At 39.5% G+C, this 11,513-nt stretch overlaps 1 protein-coding gene across 1 annotated transcript in view; it reads left to right on the top strand.

Annotated features, from left to right (window-relative positions):
* Positions 1 to 4,234: 4,234 nt before the first annotated feature.
* PCLO (piccolo presynaptic cytomatrix protein) overlaps positions 4,235 to 11,513 on the top strand; it is a 127,636-nt gene continuing 120,357 nt past the window's right edge. The window contains exon 1 of the mRNA XM_053464498.1: positions 4,235 to 4,440. The gene's annotated coding sequence lies outside the window, so the exon portion shown is untranslated. The remainder of the gene's footprint in view (positions 4,441 to 11,513) is intronic.

Raw genomic sequence — 11,513 nt, 5'->3', positions numbered from 1 at the left:
CATGGAGCTAAGACATGAAAGAAACAAATGAAAGAAACAGAAGCAGAGGAGTGACTCCTCACAAAGGACCTGAAGCTACCACATCCCATATGGCTTGGGCATATAAACACAAACAATGGGCAAAGAATTTGCATTTTTTCTAGCATTAGGCCCAGTTTAATAATATTAAAACAAACCAAAAGATACAATCAGTGAAAGAGAGTCAGAGACTGTATTTTTGGAAAATACTTTTGTATAAGACCAATCTTCTTATGTTCACTTGTGGCCCAGCAAATGGAAGCAACAAAGAAAAATGGGAATATCTTTTTCTCATGGAGAAATAAACTAAGAAAGTAAACAAATCTGGCTTAGGGTCATGACAAAAAACAAAAATGGCAAATCTATCTTCCTTCTGCCCTGCTAATGTTGCCCTAGGAGCCAAGTAATGCAAGCAGTTTTACCCCAGCATGAGCAAGCACCAAAAATGAGTTAACAAGAATACTCTTTAGAGCAAAATCCCGACATAAGAAATCGTGTGGTGGGAATTAGCAACAATATAACAATAATAACAATAATAAGGCATAAAATCCAATAGGAGTAGTGAATAACTAGAGTTTTTCAGAAGGAACCAGAGAACTTGCTTTTGTTGACTTAGGCCCCAGCACACACAAGCAATAAATAATAAATAAACTGGAAGAACATCCCCTACACATGCAAACAACAAACAGTATAAAAACTTATGCAGTAAGCAAGAGGAACTATTTCACTTGGAGCCTAGCATATATGCACAAAAGGGAAAAAATTTAGGGAAGAAGTTTAGACAGAAAGGAAAATTCTGAAACCTGGAAACCACCTTCATAGTCCAGCAAAAAGGGACTTTTTGACTTGACCCTGTACATGCAAGCAAAAAAAATGAAAGAAGTAGTGAACCAAAGGCGCTTCTATATCAAATCTGGAACTGACACTTGACTTTGTACATTGAATTGAGACTCAACACAAGCAAGCCACAAATAAGTGGTAACTGCAAATAAGCATTTAGAAGAACTCTTGGGACCACACCTCTCAGGTTTTATAGTCTTGAGGCTCAGTATATGCTGTTTTAGAACGAAACAGTGGACAACTACGTAATTTTTATACACTGGATTAAATATACTATAAGGACCAAGGACACCTGACCATTACACCAACAGGGACTTTTATGACATTGTATTCTAAATACATAGACATCAATATGCATTTGGTCCTCCCTTTACAGCTAAAACAGATTCCGCTCTCCTGTGGAAGAGTTCTGCACAGCACCCAAGCGGCATGGAGAGGAGGAGAGGAGAGGGATGCAGAGAGGTCACACATGAAAAAGTTTTCAGCAACCACTCGGCCACCTTTGTCTCCTCTGCTCCTTACCGCTGCCCTGACTGCAGTGGTGGAAGCACGAGGCCTTGGTAGTGGTGCGTCGCTTCATGATGATCTTGACATCATGACCAGATGCTCATAGGTGTAGCTGCGAATGCCGCGGCAGGGCAGCGAGACTGAGGACTCGCACTCCCACCACAGGACTTCACCAGGGTAAGTGAACTGGAAGGGGGGTAGATAGTGAGAAGAGGGAGGAGAGGGGGTAGATAGTGAGTAGGACAGGGGGTAGATAGTGAGTAGGGGGGGTAGATAGTGAGTAGGGGGGGAGTAGATAGTGAGAAGGGAAGGAGAGGGAGTAGATAGTGAGGAAAGTAGTAGAGGAGGTAGACAGTGAGTCGAGGAGCAGAGGGGGTAGATAGTGAGAAGAGGGAAGAGATTTTGAGAAAGGGAGGAGAGGGGGTAGATAGATGGAGTAGATAGTAAGAAGGGGGAGGAGATTGTGAGAAAGGGGGTAGTAAGAATCTTGATTTAAATAAATAGTGAGAATGGATAAGATAATGAATGAAGTAATGTGTGTATGAATTGTGTGAATGGGTGAGAAAATTAATGAATTAATGTGTGGATGAATTGTGTGAATGAATGAGAAAATGAATTAATGTGTGGATGAATTGTGTGAATGTGTGAGAGAATAAATGAATGTATGTGTGGATGAATTGTGTGAATGAGTGAGATAATGAATGAAATAATGTGTGGTGACAAAGATGGCTCAGGCTGGGCTGTAGTTTCTGGGTGCTGGTCAAGTTCTATATGGACACCAGGACTGGCCTTTGAGATGTGTAACCTGTGATCTATGTCTGTAATTTAGGGTTTTTGTTTTATCTATACCTTTAATACTGAGTTTATATGTGGTTTCCAGTTGATCTATACCTGCAAAGCCGGATTAGTGTGTTATTCTCTTGATCTATTTCTGCTATACTAAATTTCCATACATTATTTATGTATACCTGAAAATACAGGGTGTGTATATCTTATTTAGTTGATCTATACCTGCAGTGCTGTTTCCATGTGTTGTTTTTTTTAATCTATATCTTCAGTGCTGAGTTTACATGTGATCCCCAGTTGATCTTTACCTGCAAAGCTGTTGTTTGCATGTGTTGTTTATTTGATCTATACCTGAACTACAGGGAGGAAGGAAAAGAGAGGTGTGGCTTAGTGAATGAGGGGAAAAGGGACTGAGGGAGAGAGGACCTTTTAAAGTTATGGTAGGGTCAGAAGGAGGGAAGACTGCACTGACTTTCACAGACTTCCCCTAATCTGCAGTCAGTGTGGCAAAATAGTTTTTATGTGTGGGAGCAGAGGAAGTGATTGCATGCTAGGGTGTGTGGAGGGGGTGCAAACAAACTTATTGCCTAGGGCCCAATTTTTTCAATATTTAAAGGAAAAATGTTTTTGTTACAAAGATTACAAAGAAGTTAGCTGTGTTTTTCTTATATTTAATGTATTTAAGGTACATTATTGTTACCAGTATTTGCAGTTATATTTTATTGTACTTGTTTGCACTTGCACATCAATAATCTCTAATTAAAATGAGTTGTTTGTTACAAGATTCTTTTCCCTTTCTTTGTTGTCGAGGGGGGAGCCAGAGAAGTAGTCCGCACATGGCGCCTGAACACATAAGGCCGGCTCTGGGTTGTACTGGAATGGAGATTACTAGCTAGGCCTTCTTGTCCAACATCAGTTCCTGACCTTACAAATGCTCTAGTGGATAAATGGACAAACTTCCCACAGAAATGATCTGGAAAGCCTTCTCAGGAGAGTGGAAGCTGTAAAAACTACATATTAATGTCTATGTATTTAGCATGCAATGTCATAAAATTCTTTGTTGGTGTAATAGTCAGGTGTCCCAATACTTTTGTCCATATAGTGTATAGTGTATACAAGCCAGAAACAACCAAACGTCACAGTGAATTAGAAGGTTTTAGCACTGTATAGTGTATAGTGTGGCTTTTATAGTTTGCCTTAAGCCATTTCGGAATAGCTTAAGTCAGGGCTCGGCAGCAAATGTAACAGTAGGCTTTTGTCGGTCCACAAGTCATTAAACAGGGCCACACTCGCAGAAACAGTAATGTGGTAACGTTATATGACCCAATAGTAAAAGTATGACCACTCCTGCAGTAGATGAGAGGCGAAGAAAAACTTAAGGATGTAATTAGTGTGATAAAGTGGGGTGCTGAGTGTTAGCGTGTGTTACCATGAGTGTGTTTGTCAGCATGGGCGTGTACGTGTTTAAGTGAATATGTGTGTTTATGTGTAAGCGTGTGTTAGAATGATTGTGTTAGTATAACTTTTCACCCAGACATTTCTTAGCCAAATACCTAACACAACATATTTGTGAAAAGTGGCATCGTTTTCACATTATTTTAATGCCAGGTGAACATTCATTTGTCCTGAAAAAATAAAGAATGCCCTGGGTAATGTGTAAGCCTGGCCCCCAAATATAAATACTGCCCATCTAGGACAATTGCCTTGTCTGTCAGAGGGGAAGGGGGAGGGCGCAATAAGCCTTGTCCCAGCACTCAAATGGTTAAAAGCAGACTCTTGTAAAACATAGTAATTGTTGCCATTTGAATGTAGCATTTGTCTTAATACAAATAAACACTGGAATTAAAATGACAGAGACCCCCCCCCTCAAGAAAAACATCCATCTGTATGATACGCTGTGTCTATACATGACGGTGAAGGTAACATACGAGTCTGCAGTGCCTGATTGCAGCAATATTCGAGGTCGGCTCATCCTCAGTGTTTCTTTAAGCCGTGGCTGGAAATGGTGATGATGCGTGCTGATCACCTGCCCGAGCTGAGCATGCTCCCTGTCCCAGAGAGGAGGAGACTAACATCGGTAGGATTCCTAGCCGGGTAGCCAGCAGATCAGAAACGCCGGAGCCCATCATTATGGAGGAAGAAGCGTAGAATCCAAAGAATTTCGTTCTGATTCGGTTAGCAGCCTGCTGAGAGGCGGTGAATCAAGGAGTAGCGTTAAACTGGACTCAAGAAGCGTCTGGAGGAGGGCTTCGGCGAATTGAGCTTTAGGAGCAGTCATGGGGAACGAAGGTAGTATGGAAGGAGGAGAAGGGATGGGTGGATTTCCAGAGGGGATGGCAGGAGATGGCAAAGGAGGCTTCGCCCAGATCCCGGCTGGAATGGAGGCTGACCTTAGCCAGCTGAGCGAAGAGGAGAGGAAACAGATTGCTGCCGTGATGTCAAGGGCGCAGGAGCTGCCTAGGGGCAACCAGACGGATCGCCCACCGCTAAGGCATGGAATCTCTCTTTTATTCTCTCTAGATTCTGACAATATGTCTGAGCTTAACGAGACGTTTAAAAGCCAAATTCTCATCCTTGAAGGGATCTTATTTTTCGCCCTCTCCCCCCCTCCCGTGAAGGACGTGCCAAGCTGCAATTTGTTGTATCGGTGACGGTGCCATTAATGTCACTTGCTGTGGGTAGAATTCGAGTTGGATGAGAAGCTGGCTTTGGGTTAAATGGACAGAGCTGTTATTGTAGTAGTAACGTGAATGGCTTTTGGGCTGCGGGCTGTCTGTCCCTTTAAATAGATTCTTCATGCACGGGATCTAGGAAGTAGTATTCCGAGCACACTAGTGATCTATACCGTACAATCAATGCTGATTTCATCCCAATATATTTTCATCCAATTGATTTTTTTAAGTAAGTGTGGAGAGTGTAATTAGCGATTTTTGTGACCATATTATTGATTTTGTTTGGTCTTGTCTGGGCTCGATTACTACAGTTAATTCGAATTATAATTAGTGTTTTTTGAATTCGGATTGTGAAAGGGGTGTTCCAATGATGTGTTCACTAAGTTGTGTGTTTTGATCGTGCCTGATGAAGGGTGTGCAGCATTCTCTGCGGGTATATCACGGCTTACAATGGAGGGTTCTGTCCATGGTGCTGAAAGTTCTGCAGAATGGATAGCGCTGAGGTTTATGTGTGTATATATATATATATGTATGTGTGTATATGTATATATATATGTGTGTGTGTGTATATATATATATATATATATATATATATAGCTATACCTCTATCTATCTATCATACCACCGTTCAAAAGTTTGGGGTCACTTAGCTGTGCTAACATAATCGCATGGGGTTTTTTCTAATGATCAATTAGCTTTTTAAAGTTAAACTTGGACACAAGATGCCATTGGAACACAGGTGTGATGGGAGTGATAAAGAGTCCCTGTACACCTGTGAAGGTGTTCCATTAAAAATCAGCTACTACAGTCATGAGCAACATTAACAACATCTACTCTGTATTTCTGATCCATTACATTTTCTTGTAATTGCCAAAATGGGCTTTTCGCTAAAAACAAGGCCATTTCGAAGTGACCCCAAACTTTTGAATCGTAGTGTGTGTGTGTATATACACCTGCTTATACTTGTTCTATACTGTTAGATGTGCGGTGTTTAAATGCCATACATTTTCAGTAGGTGAAAAGATTGTCCACCCTCTTTGAGAAAATAACATGAATATCCACATATATCCCCATTTTCTCTCCTTTCTCCCATGATCATTTGTCTTTAGATCTACAACATCATGCTAAATTAGGGTATGTTTATTGGAGTATTATTTTTCACTGGGTATTAGAGTATAAATGATGACATCCGATATTCCAGAATAATGTCAAATCATGAGGTGTTACGTCGACATGATTATTTTAGGCTCATATATATAAATATAGATATATTCATTAGGGAAATCATGCTATTTCCCTACTGAATGCTTGTCTAGTGTTCTATGTGTTCTTTTGGTATTGTATAATAGTATTCTTAAGCCATAGGTTAACACCCAGTAAATGCTTTTTATAAGCACTCCATCACACATGGTCATATATTGTTTGTTATAGAGTGATGGAATCCCCAATATTTCTGCTTAAGATGTGTACATTTAAGTAGTATTTGCTGGGTGTGCACTGATTTCCTGCTTTGTTGTATGTACATATTGGTCACTACAGGCCAAAATAGCTATCTATTTGTTTGTTAGGGTGTGCTTCCCCTTTTTGTACTGTATTGTTTTTTTAAGCCAGACTCTAAACCATTTCATTAATAAGAATATTGCACAGCACCACCATGCACGTTAAGGGTGTGTCGGGTACTGCACCAAAACAAATGCCATATCAGCTCTAATTAGCTTAATTTAATGTATTTCCAATAATCAGGGTTCTATTGTGTTATTGTGCACGAGAAAGCATGTCCAGGTTACTATGTCATCATATATACCCCTTTCAGTGCAACTGTTTGCAATCTATTGAAAGGGTTAACGTAAAGGGATAATTTACTTTCTTTTAGTGTAAAGTCAGTTGAGCTACTCCAAGCTTAAGTGCACTGTGCATGTTTATGTGCAGTCTTTCCCAATAGCGAGATAATAGCGTTTAAAATAAAGGGGGACGCATTGACCTGCTCTTTTTTTTTATAGTAAAAAGAAAACTATATCATGGTATTCAGTGTTAGCTCAACAAAAAGCGTACTAGGTATAGCTTTTATTGTGCATTTCAGCCATTCGTTATAGGTAAGGGCACTCTTTCCAAGGGACCGTTTATAGACAAAGTGCTATCAATGAATACAATCACTGCCAAAATGTATATTGATTGCATTTCATAACCTTTAGCTGCTTCAGCTTTCTATTTCTATGGAAAGATAATTCTTTCCATTTCTACAAACATACCCTAAATGACAACCTGTTGTATTCAGTAGGATGTGTATTATGTTACTGTAAAGCGTTAAATCTAGGTGCTCAAGAAATAAAATGACTAATATATTGCTCCTTATTCTCAGTTCTGGTACATGCCTAGTATTTAAGGAGATTACCGTATTTGCTCGATTATAAGACGAGGTTTTTTTCAGAGCAAATGCTCTGAAAAATACCCCTTGTCTTCTAATCGGGGTCGTCTTCTAATCAGACCTCAAATAGAGGTCTGATTATGAGACTAAGATCCAGATCCCCCGCACCGCTGCAGGGGACCTGGATCCTCCTGTTCCCCCCCCCCATTTAACACCCCCCACACACACTTACCGGTGCTTCCTGCTGTATTGCCGGGGCAGCGGGTTGACGTCTACGCGATCCGCGTAGACAACGTCCGCTGCAGCCGGAAGGAGGTGTGGCTAGCAGCGGGGGTTGTCTGCGTCCGTGGCGCATACCTTCCCCGACTGTCTGAGATCAGAGTTCCCCGCACCGGCTGCAGCGGAAGGAGACGTCAACCCGCTGCCCCGGCAATACAGCAGGAAATTGGAAGCACTGGTAAGTGTGTGTGTGTTAAATGGGGGCATAGGGCATTTCTGGAATGCCTTATACCCCTATATGCCACTCTGGCACTTAGGGGGTTAAAAGGCATATTATGGGGCAGAGTGGCATATAGGGAGATATAAGGCATTTCAGGAGGCAGAGTGGCGTCAAGGGGGCACTTAATAGAGCACTCTGCCTCCTGAAATGCCTTATACCTCCCTATATGCCACTCTGCCCCATAATATGCCTTTTAACCCCCTAAATGCCAGAGTGGCATATAGGGGGATAAGGCATTTCTGGAGGCAGAGTGCTCTATACAATGCCTTTTAACTCCCTTAATGCCACTCTGCCTCCTGGAATGCCTTATACCTCCCTATATGCCACTCTGCCCCATAATATGCATTTTAACCCCCTAAATGCCAGAATGGGATATAGGGGTATAAGGCATTTCTGGAGGCAGAGTGGCACATAGGGGGTCAAAAGGCATACTATGGGGCACAGTGGCATATAGAGGGTTAAAAGGCATATCATGGGCCACAGTGCCATATTGGTGTGGCAAGCCTGGGGGCAGATGTGCGTTACTGGGGGACAGGTTGGAAAATACAAGGAAATAAAAACAAAAAAAATATTTTTCTCAATCATAGCTTTTATTAAAAAAAATAGTTTACATGAATTAACATTTACTGGTAAAACTTTTTACACATGGTTGTTATTTAGGAACAAGGTTGGTACTTTCAAATAGATAAACACCCTTCTGCCATCACACAAATATCTGTGCTTTGATGACATTTCAAGCACCATGAATAATTTTCTATCAGCAATCAAATCCGTAAGGCCTGTTATAATTTCCTACACCCTACACCAATCAAGATACTATTGTATTGTAGAGAGCTGTGGAGAAATCAACATTGTAACTGATGAGGTCATAATCATACATGTTATCCTTTAACACACATGGCACTAAAATAAATTAAATAGGATACCGGAATCATTTTTTCTAATGGTCATTACATGGTCTTATTGGATAATCTTTAATATATAAATATTGAGATTTTTATTTGTGCAAGCATTTGCAGAGCAGGTAAAGAAAATATATAAAGAAAGAACATTGAGAAGTAATAGACAAGTCGAATGTATATCATCACCTACAGTATTACTGCATACAGGTGTTTTTAATACCTGCAGTCCAACAGATTGGATAGCAAATCCAACAATACTTATCAAAACAAGGCATTATGGAAGATATTATATTGTCACCAAAATGTTATAGCAGGCTGAATAGAGTTGGAAGATGTTTCAGATGTCATGACCCTTAATCATTCTCCTAATTTCCCATTAACTAAATGCAAGGGGAAATTTCCATGTTTATAAATTACGCAAAATGTAATATACTGCTTTGGTTGTAGGATTCTGACATTGTGTTAAATATGGACCATTTTAACATTAACGCAAATTCTCAGCAAACCTCCAAGTTTGATTTGATGTTTTCTTTCAGGTTTATCAGTTGCCAAATTCAGTAATTTATTTCGTTGTAAGAAAGAGTAATGTATAAATGTGCATTTATAATGAACCTTAAAGGTTGTATTCTTGAAACAGACTGTACATGTTGCTTTACTCTCTTTCAAACACTGTCTATATATTTCCAAAAGCTCCTGATTTCAATACACATTTTTTCCATTGGCAGTTTAAAAAGCGTATTTTTCTCTATGGTGATGAACCATCTATTCTCTTTTACCCCCACTGTCCACATTTAGTGATATGCATACTTAATGCTGAATATTCATGCAAAGGCACTGGGGTGCTTAGAATGCATTCTTCCCTAAAAGCAAGGTTTAGGATGGAACCCTTTCAGAAGTAGTTCATGCCTCTTGCCCACTTGTATTCTGCACAACCTTATGTGCAATTGATGGAATTGAAATTTGTCAAACCACTTGTGTGTAATATCATTTATATGTAAAAGCAGAAACATTTAAACTTCTTAGTATATGTTGTCTTAGCCTTTTATTTTCTTTGAGTTATTTTATGTAAGGTTTCACCTATAGTCGTGTGATAAAGAAAGTGCACTCTCTTTGAATTCTTTGGTTTTACATATCAGGAAATAGTAACAATCATCTGTTCTTTAGCAGGTCTAAAATCACGTAAGTACAATCACAAATGAACAACAACACATGACAAATTACACCGTGTCATGAGCTATTCAACAAAAATAAAGCCAAAATGGAGATGCCATGTGTGAAAAACTCTTACTCTTACACTCTTACTGCTTTCATAGGAATTAAAATGCTAAGTAGCAGACAGGTGGTACTAATCAAATGTCCTTGATTAATTGATCATCAGCAAGTGTGACCAACTCTATAAAAAGTGAAGTTTTAGCAGTTTGCTGGTCTGGAGCATTCAGGTGTGTTACCACAATGCCAAGGAGGAAATAAATCAGCAATAATCTTAGAGAAGCAATTATTGTTGCCCATCAGTCTGGGAAGGGTAATAAGGCCATTTCCAAACAATTTAAAGTCCATCTTTCTACAGTGGGAAAGAGTATTCAAAAGTGGAAAGCATACAAGACAGTTGCCAATCTTCCCAGGAGTGGACTTCCCAGCAAATTCACCCAAAGGTCAGGCTGTGCAATGCTCAGAGAGATTGCAGAAAATCCAAGAGTTACATCTCAGACTCTATAGACCTCGGTTAACATGTTAAATGTTAAAGTTTTGACTGTACAAATAGAAAAAGTATGAAAAAGACTGAACAAGTATGATTTCTTTGGAAGGAGAAAGGAGCCTCTTCTCTCTAAAAAAAAGAACATAGCAGCACTGCTTAGGATTTCAAAGTTGCATCTGAACAAACCAAGACAGCTCACCAGCACAAACCCCTCATATCAACTGTCAAGCACTGTGGTGGACGGGTGATCATTTGGGCCATGAACTCCTCTGTGTACCGAATCATTGTAGAGTCAAATGTGAGGCCATCTGTCTGACAGCTAAAGCTTGGCCTAAATTGGGTCATGCAACAGGACAATGATCCCAAGCACACCAGCAAATCTACAACAGAACGAATAAAAAAATAAAAGAATCAAGGTGTTGCGATGGCACAGTCAAAATGCAGACAAATGCCTGCAGACTTCAATGAACTGAAGCAACATTACAAAGAAGAGTTGGCCAATGTTCCTCCATAAGAATGTGAGAGACTGATAAAGTCTTACAGAAAAAAATTACTTCATGTAATTGCTGTAAGGTGAATCATAAGGTGTACTTAGTTTTTCACACATGGCTTCTCCATTTTGGCTTTATTTGTGTTGAATAAATCATGACACCATGATCAAATGCTTGTTATTATGGCCTGCTATGTAAAACCATAGAATTCAAAGAGGGTGCACTTTCTTTACAACTGCATACATTATGACAAGCATTTTTCTTACCATAAAGTGAACATTGTTATATTACATTTGGTAACAATTTGGATAGCATAATGCTCTCATCCAGGAATCTGTGACCTAAGCTTTACATACAGCTATTGTGGGGCATATAATGTGATCTAAACATTTTATTAATTATAAAGTGCTACATTTGCCATAACACTACTGGGTATGGTGACAAATGTTCAAATGATTGACAACTCTGCATTAACTTACCCAATTATGTCTCAAAACACATGATTTAAAACCTGCTTCAAAATGTGGTTAGGCTGTGCCTTAATTCTTGAATGGATTAATTATGATATGAGAAGAAGGGTTGCATTAAGCATTTATGAAATCAATTTTATGCAGAAGAGATGACAAGCAGTATAATCATCATCTTAAATATCACTGTAATATGTTTCCTTGGAATATTGACATGTATCTATATATTTAATTGTGCTCATTCAATAAGTCTTAGACCTTTCAAGAAGG

The sequence above is a fragment of the Spea bombifrons genome, chromosome 4, assembly GCF_027358695.1.
Source record: "Spea bombifrons isolate aSpeBom1 chromosome 4, aSpeBom1.2.pri, whole genome shotgun sequence".
Taxonomy (NCBI): Eukaryota; Metazoa; Chordata; class Amphibia; order Anura; family Pelobatidae; genus Spea; species Spea bombifrons.
Note: the sequence above shows the minus strand (reverse complement) of the source record. Positions and strands in the feature narration are given on the sequence as shown.